Source organism: Camelus dromedarius, chromosome 3 (genome assembly GCF_036321535.1).
Source record: "Camelus dromedarius isolate mCamDro1 chromosome 3, mCamDro1.pat, whole genome shotgun sequence".
Classification (NCBI taxonomy): domain Eukaryota; kingdom Metazoa; phylum Chordata; class Mammalia; order Artiodactyla; family Camelidae; genus Camelus; species Camelus dromedarius.
Window position 1 is genome coordinate 69,853,571 of NC_087438.1, and position 18,307 is coordinate 69,871,877.

At 35.5% G+C, this 18,307-nt stretch overlaps 1 protein-coding gene across 14 annotated transcripts in view; it reads left to right on the forward strand.

The window, feature by feature from the left end:
* The window catches only part of PAM (peptidylglycine alpha-amidating monooxygenase), a 258,433-nt gene that overhangs the window by 55,242 nt on the left and 184,884 nt on the right, over window positions 1-18,307 (forward strand). For 13 of the 14 annotated variants that reach the window (XM_031448751.2, XM_031448752.2, XM_031448753.2 and 10 more), the window contains exon 2: window positions 14,170-14,244. The exons of the other annotated variant lie outside the window; for it this stretch is intronic. The gene's annotated coding sequence lies outside the window, so the exon portion shown is untranslated. The remainder of the gene's footprint in view (window positions 1-14,169; window positions 14,245-18,307) is intronic. 14 annotated transcript variants of the gene reach the window in all.

The window sequence follows — 18,307 nt, forward strand, 5'->3', positions numbered from 1 at the left end:
GAGATCTGATGGGGAACGGGGGACCAGACTGTGTAAGGCCTTCTAGGTCCTGCGGAGAGGAGAAAACACTGGGAGGTTTGAGCATGGGGGTAACGTGGTCTGCCTTGCCTTTCACAAGAATCACCTTGTCTGCTCTTTTGAAACTAGACACCAAGGAGCCAAGAATGGAAGTGGGAGATGAGTTGGGAGGAACTGTGGTGATCTTGGCAAGAGATGATTGGGACCCGGGGAGCAATGGAGATAAGAGATCAGATTCTTAGTATATTCTGAAGATAGAGTGGATAGAAACTGCCGAAGGATTTGGGTGTGAAAGAAAGAGGGAACTAAAAATGACAGATTTTTGGCCTGAACAACTGGCAGGATAGAGTATCTATGTAGCAAATCATTAAACTTTGTGTGAAATTTCCTTATTGTTTTCAATGAAATTTGAAATAGAGTATCTGGGTTCCTTTTTGGTAGCCTTGAGTCATTTTTTAGTTTCCAAGGTTTATGAATGTCAAAGCATTTACTTTCTTTCACCTGTCATTCCTCAGGATTCTTCCTTTTTATTCTTCATTTAAAATTTTCCCTTTCCCCCTGTATAGAGAACCTATTGTTTTCTGAAACTTTTATCCTTTGCTGTAGTGGATTATAGCTACCTTCTCACCATTTTATTTAATTGGAATGTTGGCTGCAATTATAAATCTGTTGTGATATATATTTACTTGTTTGTAGGGAAAAACCTTTGATGTAGCAGTATAACAAAGACTGTAATATATTTTGTTCTACTCCAAATTTAGTAATTTGGTCTAATAAATAACTTTATATGGAGGACACATTTTCTTTAAAAAATAATCATGATTTGTTGGAGTAGGGAAAGGGAATGGGATAATGTGGCTTCTAGTCTTGTAAAAATTTAAAGTTAAAAAAAGGAAAAGAAAGCATACCAGTTACTGAAAAGTTTCATTGTGAATATTAGATTGACAGTATTACCTAGTTACCCTTTGTAGGTGGATGAGGTAGCATTAACTGATGATCAAGGTTCTGATAATTGTAACTTGGTGGTGATTTTAAGATTATAATGGTGATCTGTGACCTATTTCTAAAGTTTTGTGTTTTTTCCGAACATTTTGAAAGTGTTTATCTTAGTACATTCAGTTTTGAGTTATCTATGCTTATGGGAGTCTGATAATGAATTGATATCTTAATTCCATAGTAAATCTGAAAATTGACTCAAGGCAAGACCAGTGCTACCAGTGCTATGAAAATGTAGCATACAGTAACGGTCCTGTCACTACTTATGCTGGGGACACAAATAAGAATTAAAATAATGAGAAGGTAGGTAGCATTAAGTGTGGGGAATAACTTGGATAAGAGAAATATCAACTGGATTATTTTAGCCAAAGATAAGCATTTTCTATATGATTGTATAAACTTTTCTGAGTATTCAGTATAAAAATATAATTCTTCAATTAATTATAAAAATAAACCAAACTTCTACACAGTGTCACCAAGGGTAGCCATTTCTGTCACATGTCAACATCCTCAAACCTTGTTTTGTTAATTGAGGTATAACTGACACATAACATTATATTAGTTTCAGGTGTACAATGTAATGGTTTGATATTTGTATGTTTTGTGAAATGATCACCACAATAAGTCTGGTTAACTTCTGTCACTATTCATAGTTACAAAAATTGTTTTTCCAGTGAAAAGGACTTTTAAGATCTACTCTTTTAGCAATTTTCAAACATGCAATATAGCATTATTAACTATAGTCACATGCTGTGCATTGCATCCCCAGTACTTATTTATTTTATAACTGGAAGTTTGTAGCTTTTGATGCATTACACCCATTCTCCCTCCCTCCCCGCATGTCTGGCCACCACCAATCTGTTCTCTGTATTTATGTGCTTCAACATGCTCAAATCTTGAACCTTCTTTCCACCCTGTCTCTTCAAGATACTCACCCATCTGCCTCCCATCCCCCTCCTCTTCTCTAGCCCCTTCCCCTCCTCCTCTTCCATCTCTCCCTTCCCTGCCCCTCCTACTTCTCTCCCTCTTCCTCCCACTTCTCCTCTCTCCTCTTATCTTTCCACTGCTAAACTGCCACCTGCTTCTTCATTTCTCACTCATTCCAGCTGCTGCCCACTTCTCCACTTCATTCATCCACTTCATTCACTTCAACCTGCTTCCAACCTAAAGCTATTCTATAAAAAGTCACCAGTAATGATCAAATGATTAAATGTAATATGCCCTTTTTAGACCGTATCCCAAATAACCTCTTGGTAGCATTTGACACTGTAGATCACCATTCCTGAGGGTTAGGTCAACATGAGGAAGCATTATGAACTGTCAGATGTCCCTGCCTTTCCACGTTTGCCCCCATCTGGTATGTTCTTCCCCTCTTTGCCTTCTTTGTCCCAGTGTAAGCCCACTTAACCCCCTGAAAGACTTCCCAAATCCCAACAAGATTAATTCTTCCCTCTTCTCTGCTAGCAGCCATGCAGCTTTTTCATTCGTCTTATTATATGCGTGACCTTGTTTTGCGTTGTTACTTGAGGGGTTGGCCACTGAGATCCTTTAGGGCAAGGACCTCTTTATTCATCTTTGTTACTCAAACTCTCAGTATATAGTAAGCACTCGATAAACGCTTATTGGAAGAATGAATTAATTTTGTTATGATGCACATTTAGGGTTTAGAAATCATTACATCATCAGTATTTGTGTATGTTCATACCTCTTCTTAAACTTCAAAATGTAACTGAAAGTTTGAAATTGGTATGAATCTCTGAACTAACTTTCTAAGCCTTAATGCCAGGTATATGGTGCTAGTGAGAGGATGGAAGGACAGGGGAGAGCTCTTTGCCTTTAATCTCATCCTCAGTTCCTTTCTGCTCACACGCTTGTCCCAGTCATAAAGAGCTCCTGAAACCTTCAGGGTGGAAGTGCTAACTTTAAGTTATATTTGTGCTCTCACATTTTCTGTTTAAACAGTGATGAAATAAGGTGAGTCTCAGAATAAATTCATTTATGAGAATAATAGCAAACAGAAAAACAAAATAGAACAATAAAACAACCAGATTATCATTTGGGAGAAAATGAATAGGGTGCCCCTTGCTAGAAAAGTTCTGAAAGTTTTGTATTTCTTTTAATAAAATAAATTCTTATAATAATCTGAATATAATAATATATTAACAAATATAATAAATATAATGTGATTAAAATATAATAATAGAAATTTGTATATTTATAAGTTTGTAAATTTTCTCATTTTATTAAATTTTAGTATGATTAACTCTTAGGTGTCCAAAATAGTTGAACAGTATTTTACTTTTCAAACCTCACATCTTCACTTTTATGTATATAATTCTTTCATATACTAGGTTTGACTTAGAGAAAGAGAATATTAGAGCTGCAGTAAAATATAAATATTTTTGAGAGGATATTCATAGTCACTAGCTTTTGTTCTAAATTGACAGTACTCTCTGTTTTTTTGGTTTTGTTTTATTTTGTTTTTTCTGGCCAGTACTGTATATGGCAATTTCTACTTCATTTATGAAAGAAGGTACGCATTCTGCGTCTTGAACTCTGTGAAAATGTGCAGCTCTAGCAGTTACACTGGATGGTTCTGCTGTAGTTATTAAAACACAGATGGCACTCATTTCTTTCCCAAGTGTTTGATTGGCAGATACTTGTGATCAACACTTCTCTCAGCTGAACACGTTGGCACCATCTGCCTTCTAGACTTACAGTGGTCGCGGCAGTTTCCTGATCATCACACGACGCAGCTTAAAGAGGGTATTCCTCTTGCTGAAGCCATCAAATGACTTGTGAAAAATTATGTGTAATATATAAGGGTTTTCATGACAGTTGATTTGCAACTTAATGAAATATTCATTAATAAATATTTTTTGAAATCCACCATTCCCTTTCTCTGATTAAAATATTTAGAGCATAACATAAAATCTACATCTTAAAAAGTTAAAGTTTCTAAACTAATTGAGCTGATGGGGCATTTTGTTTTTAGTGAGGTTGTTAGAGATGATTTCAGATCAGGGTCCTGTGTTTTGAACCAACAGTGTGAGCACTAGTTAAAAATAAAAATACTTTAGGATGCTGTCTCCTAAACCCAACCCTAAAATAGTTTAGAAGAATATACTAATTTAAAATTTTTTGTATATTTATAACTGTCAGAAACAGATTATGATAAATGGCACTTCTTTATCTAAATAGCATTGTGAAAAATAGAAATTTAGGTACATCCAATTTTGATCAGATAAGTGCATGTGGATTGATTATTATGGAGAAAAACATACATTCAAGACATTGGAAGCACAGAAATAATGACCTTTTAAAAAGAAGAAAAAGATAATTATTTTATTGTCCTGGAAATATATTCTGAAATGTATGATACTTATGCAAACATATAGTCTAGATTTGTAAAGAATACACATGTGTTATGTGTAATAACATAAATTCTATATGCAATTAAATAATGGAAAACTTTGCTGTCTAAATAGATATATAATTATGATTGCCAAGATGAAAAACAAGGTATTTGGTACTTATGGTGGAAACTGAATGAGTTGGGCTATTGCTAATAGAATGTTAAAACAAAGAATAAAGGAATTATATTGAAAAACATTCTGAAGAACCTTGGAATACACTCATTGCTTATGGTTCCTGTGGAAACCAGCTTATGGCAAAGAGCAAGAGTGACTTTTGGGACTTTGGTAAGAATTTTAAGATTAACTTGTAAAGCTAATCACTCCACACTTGCAGTGAAGAGTAAGATGAGTTTTGGAGGTGAACCAACAGAAAAGAAGGATAATAATCACGAATGTATAGAAGTTTATCATCTTCTCTTACCAGAAAACTTTAAAGATAAACTTTGGATTAGCTCCTCATTTTGTTTGAGTCTGTAGTCACCTCTATTCAAGCTTGGAATTTTTCAAGGTAAGGAGTAGGGTGGGAAGGACGAGTTTTAACTTTATTTAAAATGCATTCTGTTTTATGTAGTAAACATTTGTCCTGAGAAGTCCGCATTCTCGTAAAGGGAAGGACATAAGTAATTTTGATACAGCAGACTAGAGTAAGTGCCGTAAACAAGGTGATGCAGAAGTTCAGAAAAGGGGGTTCCCAAGTTAGGAGGCACTCAGACCACCTGAACGTACACGTGCTCATTCACTTAGGTTCTCCTGCTCTCACTTGGGCTGTCTTCTTTCCCAGCCCATTTCTTCCTTCTGTGCCAGCTTTATTCTGCCGACATTTTCTATACAGTTTACATCTGCAAACACCCATCTTACGATAATATACTATGAATATATAATAAGGATTTTCAGAGAACTTTATCCAAAGGCATTTGGGTGACAGCCAACATTTGTTGTGTACTTACTGTGTGCCCGACACTTTTCAAAATACTTTCTCATTTCCTTCTCACTTTATTTTGCAAATGAGGAAACTGCCCAAAGTGACCCAGCTAATTCAGTAGTGGGTCTGGGATCACTCCAGGCAGGCTGCTTGCAGATTACTGTAAACCCACCTGGCTCCTAGAACTGCCCAGAGCGTAAAGAGTAAATGTCTTCCTCATCCCCACCCACCTCTGGATTAAACCAAGGAAGGGGCTGCAGAGGATATTGAGAAGACAGCCTCACCATGAGAAATTGAACTAAAAAGAGGTAAGGGGAGCTGAGAAGGGCAGTCACAGCCGGGAGAGACTGTGGGTGCACAGGCACCCACCCGGCACACAGCTCCCTTGGCTGGTACACAGACTCCATGCTTGCCCACCAGGTCCCTCCGCCTCCCCCTAGTCAGTGCCCCTCCACCCGTGTCCATCCTGAAGGCTGATGGGCAACCGAGAGACAAGGTGAGAAAAAGTACTCCTGAGTGGGAAAGAAGTTTCATTTCATTACTTTTTTTTTTCCCAGTTAAAAGGGATTTCTGAGCATCTGGACTAGGTATTGAAGGGGATGTGCAAAAGTGAATCTCCTACTACAAATATGATAGGAAGTGCACAGGCCTGGGGGAGCGTCACAGGACTGAGTTTCAGTCCCAGGTTTTACACGAAGTTTCTCTGGTTCGTTGTCTCCTTGTGGGTAATGTGAAGGAGCTGGGCAAAAATTTTAGAGTCCCTACCAGCTCTGAAAAAAAGTTCATGATAACGCGCTTAAAATCTATCCGAACAGACAAGAAAAATGTGTATAAAATGTTAAGTAGAGGGAAAAACTTATATGTGGTGGAAGAAATAAGAATGGAGGTTATTCACGAGGGTGTGGAGATTGATTGGAGGGGAGCTGCCTACGGATAAGGTGGTTACTCATGGAATTGTACATTTGAGATGAGCATTTCATTCAAATACACAACAAAGAAAAAAATTATGCATGTTAAAAAATGTGTCTCACATCTATGTGGAGGTTCCAAATAACAAACTCCAAGTAAGGGCTAAAAATTCTGGAGAGGTGCTGTGTTAGGAAGGTGGTCTAAGATAGCTCAATAACCAGCATCACTTTTTGTGTGAATGATAAGCTGTTATTTTGCTTCCCTCAGCTATTTTTATTTCATGAAATATTTTTGAGACTATTTGATTTTTCTCTTTTTTCTTGTCTTTTAAAAATTGCATCACATTTTTCTTTATCTTTTTTTTTTAATTAGCTGCAACTATTCTTCAAATGACCCTCCTTAGCTTTTTTTTCATTTTAAATCCTGCAGTTACTGTGTGAAGCTTACATGTCTAGACAGTTCCTGGCACATAGTTAACACTCCATTAATATTAGTTACAAAGAACTGTTGAATTTATTTCGCTATATATTTGTGCTTCAGCATGACTTACGTTTTTTTGTTTAATCAATTAAACATTCACCTACTTTTTCTACCCTTTTTCTAGAGATATGTTAGTATACTTTCGACTGTTCATTAAAAATTTTCCTCTGTTTTTTTCTTATTTAAAATTCTTATCTTTGTTTCAAACCTTAAACTGTTATTTCACTGCTCCTTTAACCTTGGTGGTCAACTAGCTTACCCATATGTACAAATAGCACATTAAGAGTGACTTGATTGAAATTGGTTTTTTTTTAAGGTCCAGTCTAAAAGTTAAAAAAGTGCATGATCTGCTGTGTTAGATGACACCAGTATTAGAAGATAATATAATTAAAATGCGTTATACACAAATGTCTTGCATTAAACAAGAAGGAATGATAGAAGGAGAGGGAAGAGATGAAAGAAGCTGGAATACTACTCTTCCTAAAAGATGAAGTATTAAGCACGGAAAGAAGCATAAGATAAGGGAGGGCAGCAGTGTCTGCCCCGTTTGTGATGTTCCTTATATTCTATGCTGTCCCAATGCCACTGACATAGTTGGCCAATCTTGATTTTTGCTAGTTTGAATTCATTCTGGGCCATGCTGACTTAGTGATTGTTAGTTTTGGTCTTTTTTCCCTCAGTCCCCTAAACTCTTAACATTTCATGCTCAATGTTACTTGTTTCCAAAATTCAAAAGGCAACACTAATCTCTGAAATTGAGGGTTAGAACAGAAAGTGGAACAGTGGCATAGGCACCAGTAACTGGAGTGTGGCGGCATAGGCCCCAGTAACTGGAGTGTGGCGGCATAGGCCCCAGTAACTGGAGTGTGGCGGCATAGGCCCCAGTAACTGGAGTGTGGCAGCATAGGCACCAGTAATTGGAGTGTGGCAGATGAAAGTGAGGTGGGCAAGGTGGACCACAGTTTGGTCCAGGAACACTGCTCCTGACTTCCCATTCTCCAGCAGGTAAGGGCAGGCTGGAGCCACGTGCTTAGGCAGTAGGAAGGGGGAGGATTGGGGCTCAGTATCTTACGTGATTATAGCCCTAGCTCCTGGAGAGCTAACTCCAGACTGCTTAGAGTTTTAATCTGAGCTGGTTTTGATAGCTAAAGGTGTCCAATCTAAGAGTTTTGATAGAGCAGGAATGGGGTGTGGGTAGTGGTAGTATCTGAGGTCATGGGGTAAAGTGATGGGATTAGACAACTTTAAAAGAAAACAAACATGTTTCTAAAGAACTTTGTAAAAATTTCAATTCTCGATTCTTTTAGTATAGTTCACTGGGTGGCCAGATTCAATGCATGAATCCCCAGCTGGGCATTAACTCCAGGTTCTCTTAAGTGCAGAGAAGCACCACATCACTTCCATTTTTAAGGATCCTGGGTTATTAAAATCTGAATGCCAAAATCATGTTACACAACTGCGGCATATTATAAATGTTTCCATTTAATTTGTTAAACTCCTCTTACCACAGTTATAGAATACCATGGCTGAATGTGTGATGTAATCTGAGGGTAACAGTAGAAGTTCATGTTTAAGGTTCTTCAGCTAGCCACATTGCTCTCTGTTTTCCCACTGCCAACCCTCTGAAATTTCTCAACAGTGAATAGTTAAACTTCTCCAAATGGACGTGATAGAAGTTATTTTACAGAATTGTACCATATTGAGAACCAAAAACTTCTCAAAAGCTACCTCTTTGAAAGAAAAAAATTGGGGAAGAGGAAAATGAATGAAGAGTTAGAGTCATGAGAAGACAGAAAAAAGTTTTTTATTAAGTGTTAGTTACCTCAGAATTACTAGATCCTTCACATTTTTAAATTTTATCACCAAAGCAGAGATTTTTAAGAGTATCACACGTTGCTACAAATGAGAATGAAATAGCACTGTTAATTAGCAACAATTAGTTGAAATAGAGTCATAAGTTGCTATAAGGTCTTATTAAACTTTAAGGAAGAAAAATTACAAGAGAATTAAACAAATATTTTTTTAAAACAAAGTGGAAATTAATGGTATATTATACTAAAAATTAAAAAAAAATTTAAATCAGAGCTTAAAATATTTTTTTCTCCTTAATGTATTTCATTTTAAGTAACCTACCATCATGCAGAACTTTGGTGTGGGAAATAATCAGACATGAAAGACTGAGCAACTGGGTGGTTCAGGCCTTCTCACATCTGTGACTTTGTTCCTGGAAGGAACACTGAAGCAGATGCCAAACTACAGTCAGAGTGAGCAATTAAAATCAAGTAATCTTAGGGCACACTTGACAAAGATTTGGAGTTCGGATCCTCTCTTTCCTGATATTTTTTTCCAAAAATGGACATGAGTAAAGAGGCAGAAAATGACCCAAAATCAAGCTGTAAACTCCAGGGGTCCTGAGTTTAAGTTTACTATAAAGCCTTACATTCCAAGCTTGTTAACTTTTAATAGACCTATTTTCATGTCTACTTTATAAAGCAGAGTGCAGATTTAGGATAATCTGGTCACAGAAAGGGAATAGCTGGATCTCAGATAAACTCTGACCATGAAAAAGATAGATGTTCTGCTGCCTTTTCTATTTCTCTGTTAAGGAGAAATGCACTTAAACTTTCATTATTTTAACTTTTTGTGTATGTTTCTAGTTTACTGAGCATCAAGTTAATTTAACTTAACACTTTTGTTCTTTTGTTTTATAGTGGTTAGGAGCATTGGAAATGGAAATATTTAAAATGGCATTTGGTTTATTAAAAGCCCGCAAAACTAGCAGATGGTTTAGGGAGGCAGCACTAAGGATGCTACTTGATCCTTGATTCAGGACCATACTTGATGCTGCATCTGGAAGAAGAGCTATGCCAAGAACAATGCCGTTGAGTTAAAAACAGGTTTTCATAAATATTTAGGAAAATAAGAGATAAGTGTTCATGAGCATAGTATATGAAAGCAAATAGATATTCCATGAGAAGAAGGATCTGCAAACTTTTCTAAATCTGTAGTATTTATTCATGTAACATTTTAATAAACCTGTGGACAATAGAATTTTGTAATGAATCCAGCCAAAAACTTTATAGCTCCATTGCTTTATTTTATTCATTCTCTGTGCAAATAGAAATTATCATTTGTAATAGTCACTGAAATAGTCATTGTGTATTTAAACTTTCTCACAGTAGACACAGAGTCTCCAAGTTTTCGTCTTTAAATATTTCCTCAACACTTAAAACACTAAAAAGCTTTGTATAATTAATTGGTACTGTGTGCAACTGTGATAACTGACGTCTGGTTAATTTTCCTGTTACTCATTTTAATGTTTTGTTATAATCACTCTATTTGTGAAAGTTTTTATGCTTTCTGCTTAGGAATACTTTTTTTTTTTCTGATGAGGAAAAGAACAAGGCTTCAAAGCAATGTTAAATATAGGTGGCAGTGTTTCCTAATTAGTTTTATGAAAATAGAAATAAATCACTTAAAAATTCATGAGCTTCTTTAACCTCTTTTTTATTAAGAAATGTAAACTTTCTGGAATAAGGACTCACTCTAAAACATTTTTGTGTTTTAATCCATGTAATTAGCATATTGTTGCTAGGTTTAAAGTAGACTTCAGGAGACTCGGCAGATGCTGAATGGTCAGAAAATAGGAAATCAGCCACTGCTAATACAGGTCCCAATTGATGATAGACCTGTGTGGGTATCCTCAGACCCAAGAGTCTCAACAGCTGGAAAGGGAGTGCATTTTCTACCTGAACGTTGGTACTCTGAGAGTCCCGCAGACTCCTTACCTGCCAGCCTCATGTGTAAGTTAACAGCAAAAGAAAAAAAATCTAACTTAAGCCATTTTCAAATGTATGAATTAAATGGCTAATAGTTTTATTTTCAAAATCGAGCATTTCCTTATAGAACTTCTCAGAAGAAATTTTGGGTAGTGGATCTCCATAGATACAGGTGGGTTTAGATTCTATGATTAAGTCATCTTTCCTCCAACATTGCAAGTTTTAGATCTAAGAGTTGGGTGAGAAATTAAATACTACCCAAATTAAATGTATTATTAATAGTTCAAGAGATTAGACTCAGAAGAGAATCAGCAGCAATCTTCATAAGAACCTGACCATTTACTATTTGCCTGTGTATGAGATCAAATAGATTTTAGTGTCAGCATGCTGTGCTGGAAAGACCATTTAATGTGGAGTCATGAGGCGCTGGCCTGGAGTTCAAGCTCCAGGAGAACAGGCTGTGTGAACTTGGCACACAGAACATGGTTACAGAACCTCTTTGAGTCTCAGTTTCACCACAAGGAATAAGAGTACATATGAGAATAATATTACTTTCTGGGGTTGGACTATCATGAGAAGTAAGTGAGATTGTTTATGAAAGTTATTTGTGCATTGTAAAACTTTGGTTTGAATTCTGACCCTACTTCTTTATGGCACTGTAATTTTGGATACATTACCTAACCGAGTAAAGCCTTATTTTTTACATCTTAAAATGAGGATAACTACACAGTGTTTACAAACTGTTACAGAGTAAGAGCTCAAAAAATGTTAGTTGCTCACTTTTTTCTTAAAAACTAAATCTCTGTGAATGTATTTAGTGTCATTTAGAGATTTAAAATAATGTATTAAGATTGTATTTTGCTTCAAGTCACTGAAAGTCCATCTCAATAGGTGTTTATTTTTACTTGAAAACTTAATTCTCCACATAATTTCCTATAAATATAAATAACTTGTAAGCTAAGCATTTATGTAGAATGAGAAGCTTTCTTCCTAGACAAATAATGTCCCCTCCTTATGTAGTGTTTTAGCTTTCTGATATAAGGAACTTAATGAAGGAATGGATGGCCAGGATGCTTTAATTGTTTATAATTTGTCATAATTAATACTTTAAATTGTTCTGTTGGTTAATTTGGTATAAAACAAGAAGCGCTTATATGACTCCACAAATGTTCAGTAAAATTTTTTTTAATTTTGAGAGGAAAACCCATTTGAGGCCACTCTGAGCTGCTAGTGCCTTCGCTAGAGAACATATTTGAGATGCACCAGCGATTGCCTACCTCTTATGATCCATTTAGAGTCAACCTCAAGCCCTTTTCCTGAGGTAATGGGATTAGCACTCTGTTTGGACTGCAGTCCTTAAGGATACCGATTTGTTTCCGAATGTCCTACCTGGTAATTCTACGCCCCTTGACAGGTTTTACAATGTAACTGATACTGTCGGAATGGAAGACATAGACCTCAGACCTCTTTCTGTCTGCTAGATTAGGAAATTCAAAGACTTTAAGAGAAAAGTATTCTGTCTTGAAATACTTAAAATTAGATGCTCTTCATTTTTGTTTTTCAATGTTGGTGTCATTGAAGGGATGTGATGAATAACCTAAATTCAGAAAATAGTGATATATAGATGTTTTTATAAACCAATGAACCATATATGAAAAAATTTCCTTGATTTTTACTACTTTTAAAAGAAAAGTATGCTAATAAATGTTTTCAATTTAAGTATATCAATTGATAATTAAAAATGTTCTAAGGTGGTTTGGCTGGAATTCATTATAAAAGGAGTAAAAGTCAAAAACTGTCCTATTCTTTTTTATCCTCTTTCAATAAACCATTTGTTAATTCCACAGAATGATGATATAGGCATACTGAGACACTAGGATCCTTGGAAATAAAAGAAGAGAAAATATTAGTAAAATTTGTTTTATGACACATTCCTGATCATATTCTAATTGTCTTATTCCCTTTTGTTTTTAATTATATCCTAACATGAATAATGACTGAACACTTAAAATAAATACTACTTTTAGAAAATGTCCATAATTATAAAATATTCCAAGTCTGTTTTCATGAAGCATACTTTTTTATAGCTAGAATTCCAATGGAATGTAAAATATACATTACAATGTCTTTTGAAGGTCACCATGAGTTTAATATAAAAACCACTCTTAGATAACACTGAATAATTTAGATTAAAAATTATTGTATAGTAAAACTTTACCAGATAGTTATCATATTTTTCTCTTTTAAAACTATTCTCAATTTTTCTAAAATATTCTATTTATTTTTCTTTCTTCTTAGATATACTTTATTCATTATACATTTACCTTGTTTTGATGGCTTCTGGTTATAACTTTGAATATCAGTTGTGTCTGTGCCATAGAAACCACGACGTACATCCTAGAGAACACTGACTTTAGGGTCAGAGCCCTACTCTCTGACTACCTAGTGTAAGTTACTTAGCCTCTCTGAGAATCAGTTTTCTCATCTGTGAAATGGGGCTAGTAATACCCATCTAGAGCACTGGTGAGGATTACATGAGTTTGAATGGCATCTAACAATGTCTGGCATATGGAAGGTGTGCAATAAATTTAGTGCCGTAGTTTGTGGTAGATGGAAATGCAAATGGTTGGGTTTGAATTTGGGTTTGGAGCTAAATACATGCTGACTGCTCCTGTAGCCATGATTGTTTGATTGTTGATCATTTCTTTGTTTGCTTTTTATTTAAAAAAAAATTGTGAATGAAACTAATCTCAAAAGTAGATACGGCCCTCAGCCTAAGCTGAAAATATGTATGACTAAATCAATTGCATTTGCAAATAAGAAGTTCCTTCCTCATAAAGTTAAAGACTCTAAGGTATATAGCAATTCAAAGAGCTTAGCATATGCTAAGTGCTTAGTAACAGTAAGCAATTACTAATGGAAAGATGCAATCCTGGTAGTAGAGCTTGGGTGCTCCAAATATGGCTAAAAGACATATATACAAAATGTTTTCTATGTATTCCAGTTTAAACTAATCTTCATATTTTTAAAAAACTAAGCTTTAAATGATTATACTTAACAGTTAAACTAGCTAAATTTTGAGAATACATTTGAAAAGTAGCTAAATTTTGAGAATATATTTGCAAATATATTCATATATCAACTGTCCCTTTTGGATCTTTAATATATAGTCTTTAAGTTAAAGAGCCCAAAATTAACAGATAGGAGCTTTTTGTTTTTTGAAAATTGTACTTGTGAGAAAAAATTCTGAATATACTTTATTTTTTTATCCAAATGTATACAGATTGTTTGTGTGTTATATTACCTTTAGAAATCTCAGAATCTAGAAAAGATTTACTTAGTCCCTCTTTATGGGCCCTGGCATTGTAGCAGGTCAATGTTCTACTGATCTAACAACATATGTAAATTTCTTTCAGTCTACTAGGTGATTATTTCTGTCTGTAACCAGGGCTTATGTTTAGCTGACATGCACTGGTGTGACTGTAATGGTTGCATGGCTGGCATTCATTCTGACTGATTAGTACCTATGTAGGACCCGTTGTTAAATGTTTCTAATATCACCCCTGCCCAGAACTATTTATGTTTACATCCCTGTTTCTCATGTAAGAGTAACATAATCTTATTATGTGTCCTTTGTTTTTCACTATAGGAAGGTTGAAGTCATTTGAGTGAGATGGTTTCTACCATTTGGCTAGATCTTTCTGTAGAAGAACTACAGTATCTGGTGAGTTGTGGATTAATTTGTCACTGTTCTGAACCTCGGTGTTTCATAAAGGGTGTGGCACCTCACCACTGATATGCATTGTGAGGCCATTGTTTGACTTTTTCGGAGTATTTTTAGATATGAACTCGTAACTGCTTGTTCTTCTCCATGACTCTCCTATTACATGAAATTCCTCTGATGAGACGATATCCTAGATAATCCTGATCTTTAAGCCCAGGTGGGAGAGGTCTTTGTAGGAGATTTGATAATATTAGAGATCAGATTCACTTTATAAGGAGCATTTAAATCATTTTAGTCAATTAACATCCTAACTGGTTATTTGATAGCATCAAATGCCCAGGTTACCAGTGTGGCCCATGCCTTTTTCTCTGTTAGGCTGTCTATATTAATGAACAGCGTTTGTCTTCTGTTAAGTAAGAGTTCTGTCCTGCAAGTTAAACATTTTTGCTTTGAAAAAATGGGGAGGGAGGCTAAAGGAATCTCACAGATTTAAAAGGAATAATGTTTTTATCAGATATTAGATCTCTGGCTTTTTGGTTGTCTAAGAGTCTTAGAGTTGCAAAGCAACTCAGAAGCCAGCTCTCTCAATTTACAGATCAGAATATAAAGTTCAGAGCAGTTAAATTACTAGCGCAGGGATAGATACATTTCAGCTTCCATGTCAGTCAGCTCTGATTGGTTGGGATTTGGGCTGTTGGAAGCCATAGTTTGACATTCTTCACTTAGAACAAGGTCACATAGCTAGTTTGTGGCAGTCTGGACTAGAACTCAGTTCCTTTCATTTCTAATCTCATTTTCATTTCTCCGAGTCATTTTATTATAAACCTCATGAAAATCTTTATACTGAATACATTTTTATAACCTTGTAATCCATTATGTAGGCATGAAAATGTAAGATTCTGACATTTTTATTATATGCAAAGAAAGTGAAAATTATCTTGTTAAAAATAGCATGCTTATTATTCAATTTCGAAAATGCAGAGATATGTGAAAGAGGAATGTGGCTTCATATACATATCTTTTAAGTATGGCCCTTCGTTACTGAGCTCTGTTTTACAAAGTGTATCATCAGCTTTTAAAAGGACGTATTTCAACATGGATTAACTCTTTGGGGAATTAGCTTGAATTATTTATAAGTAAAAGCATACCTTGGAGATATTGCGGGTTTGGTTCCAGACCACTGCAATAAAGTGAGTATCACAATAAAGCAAGTCACATGAATTGTTTCGTTTCCCAGTGCTTATAAATGTTATGTTTATACTCTACTGTAGTCTGTTAAGTGTGCAATCGCATTATGTCTAGAAAGACAATGTTCATACCTTAATTTAAAATATTATTGCTAAAATATGCAAACCATCATCTGATTCTTCAGTGAGTCATAATCTTTTTGTGGTCACTGATTATGAGGGGAGGGGAGGAAAAAATTAGGGGTTTAGGGTTAGCTACTATATATACTACTATATATAAGATAGATAAACAACAAGGGAACTATATTCAATACCTTGTTATAACCTATAATGGAAAAGAATCTGAGAAAGAATATATATGAAAAACTGAATCACTTTGCTGTACACTTGAACCTAATACAACTTTGTAAACAACTATACTTCAATAAAAAGTTGTTTGTTTTATAAGAAAAGATCATTTCTTATAGGTCACCATAACAGATATAATAGCTATTAATGAAAAAGTTTGAAATATTGCAAGAATTATCGAAATGTGACAGAGACATGAAGTGAGCCAACGCTGTTGGAAAAATGGGGCTCATAGTCTTGCTCAACAGAGTTGCCACAAACCTTCGGTGTGTAAAAAGCACAATATCTATGAAGCACAATGAAACAAGGTCGGTCTGTAATTGCCAAAACATGCATGTATCTATGTGTGTGGAATAGAAATATATTTGTCAATAGCTAAGAGTAATTGTATTGTGATGTTATGAATAATACAGCTGTATTTCATACTGTTTTTAAGCCCAGTGGGTATATTTTGTGTATTTCCTTGGATAACGCTGTTGGCACACAGTGAACATCTAACAAAAATGATAACTCTTTTCCCATACAGTATTTACTTTAACTAGAAAAAAATTACTGCTATGCTAATGTGGTACAATTTTAAAAGTTTGTTAAGATGCTAAATGAATTTCATAGCATTCTGTTACAGTATTATCATTTTTAAATAGGACTTGTCTTTTCTCTTCCTCTCTCTTTCAGCCTCTCTCTGTCCCTCTTATATATACATACACCTTCCTTCAGTCATTTGCCTCTCCTGTGACATGCTCTGTGTCTTCACCTCCTCACCTTAGTAACCAGCCATACCAAAGTCCTGCATTTCATTGAAACCCAGGCTTTTTTAAAGATGGTCTCAGGCTATTCCCTCTACTTCTTTGTCTGGTGGTTCTTTGTAGCCTGAAAAATTGAGAAATGTCCACATTTAACCATGATCACAACTTCCCACACTTTTCTGTGTCCTGGTATTTGAGTCCTACTTTGTGTCTGGCACTGTGTTGATTATTTGGAGGATACACAGTAATTCCTCTTTAACGAAAATATTAAAATATTATTGGAGCCAGCATCTTCTCAAGGCAGGCCCGACACTGACCCATGCCCACACCTAGGACAAAGCTCAGCTAGTCCAGTGTATTTCCAGGGCCTTGCATGTTTTCTTCCTTCCAGATATTACCCCCATTTTCTTTTATTCTGATATACTGCCTTTTATTCTGTGACTAGATACAAGGCTTCCTTGCAATTACTGGTTACAGTAATAAGTTATTGGAAATTCATTCACATGAAAGTGCATAAAACGCATAACTGGGCACATAACCAAATCTAGACTAACAGGAGAAAGAACTGCTAACGAATTCAGAGCACAGGCTTTGAGTCACATAGTTCTGGGATTAAGCCTTTTCTTTGAGACATCTGTCACTGAACAAGTGAAAGTTATGTAACTTCACTTAGACCACTGTTTAGTCATCTGTAAAATGAAGGTAATACGTTTTATCAACTGTATTCCTTGAAAGAGTAAAAGAAAAGTCTAAAAAATCGAGCGATTTGCTTGATTTTCAGTCAATGCTTGAAAATGTCAATTCATATAAGAACAAAATAGCAATGCACTGGACAACAGCAGAGGGAGGGAAAGTGAATAAAGAAGCTGAGGACTCTAAAGGCAGATTTTGTGGGGCACACATCCTTACCAGAAGGTCTTTCCTGTTTGACTTCTATTGGCTGGGGGACTACGGAGGCTCAGCGAGTTCTATCTTAGTTATATTTGTGCTGGTGCCTGCAGCTTTGCTTCCCAATATTTATAAACATTTTAGCTTGTTTTTCTTTGATGGTATTATTAAAAGGGTTTCATCCTCATCAAATCAAGTATTTATTAATTGAAGATTTCTACCCTCAAGTAGCTCTTGTGTAGAGATAATATGGACATACAAGAAATAATTAAAGTGTAGAACTTGTTCCATAAAGGTCATCAGTGCTATGGGATATTAGGGAAGGGAATGAACACTGTGGGGACGAAACATCATATGAATGACAATGCCACTTTTCTATTTTGATGTGGCCATTGAAATAAAATGGCTTAAAAGTATGTTTGACACCAGGACTCAATAAGCTTAGTCCTGAAGAAGCTTCTGTAAAAAATCATAATTTTGCCAGATCTTGTTTGCAAGATTTTGACTTCCTAGAAGACAGTAGGGGTTTCTTTGTTTTTGTTTTTTTGTTTTTTTAAGTATTTAGTTCATTTGCCATCAACTTTTGAAAGGCAGCTAGAGGCTTGGTTTCTTCACATTCCAATGAGTAGAGCCCAGAACTACCAAGGTGAAGGATGCCAGGTTTCCTAACCCTGTTTCCAGGGACCCACATTTTCTGGGAACAGATCCTACCTGGAGCCATTTGTGATTGATTATCCAATAAACTGTTATAATATGATGGTGAAAATACAATCTTTGTTTCTATTTGTTTGTCAGAGCCAAACGCAGAGGTACTGGAACTGCTTGCTTGTTTTAGTGACAATTCTGACTTCATATAGCAGAGAATCAAAGGCATATATAATTGATTTAATTATT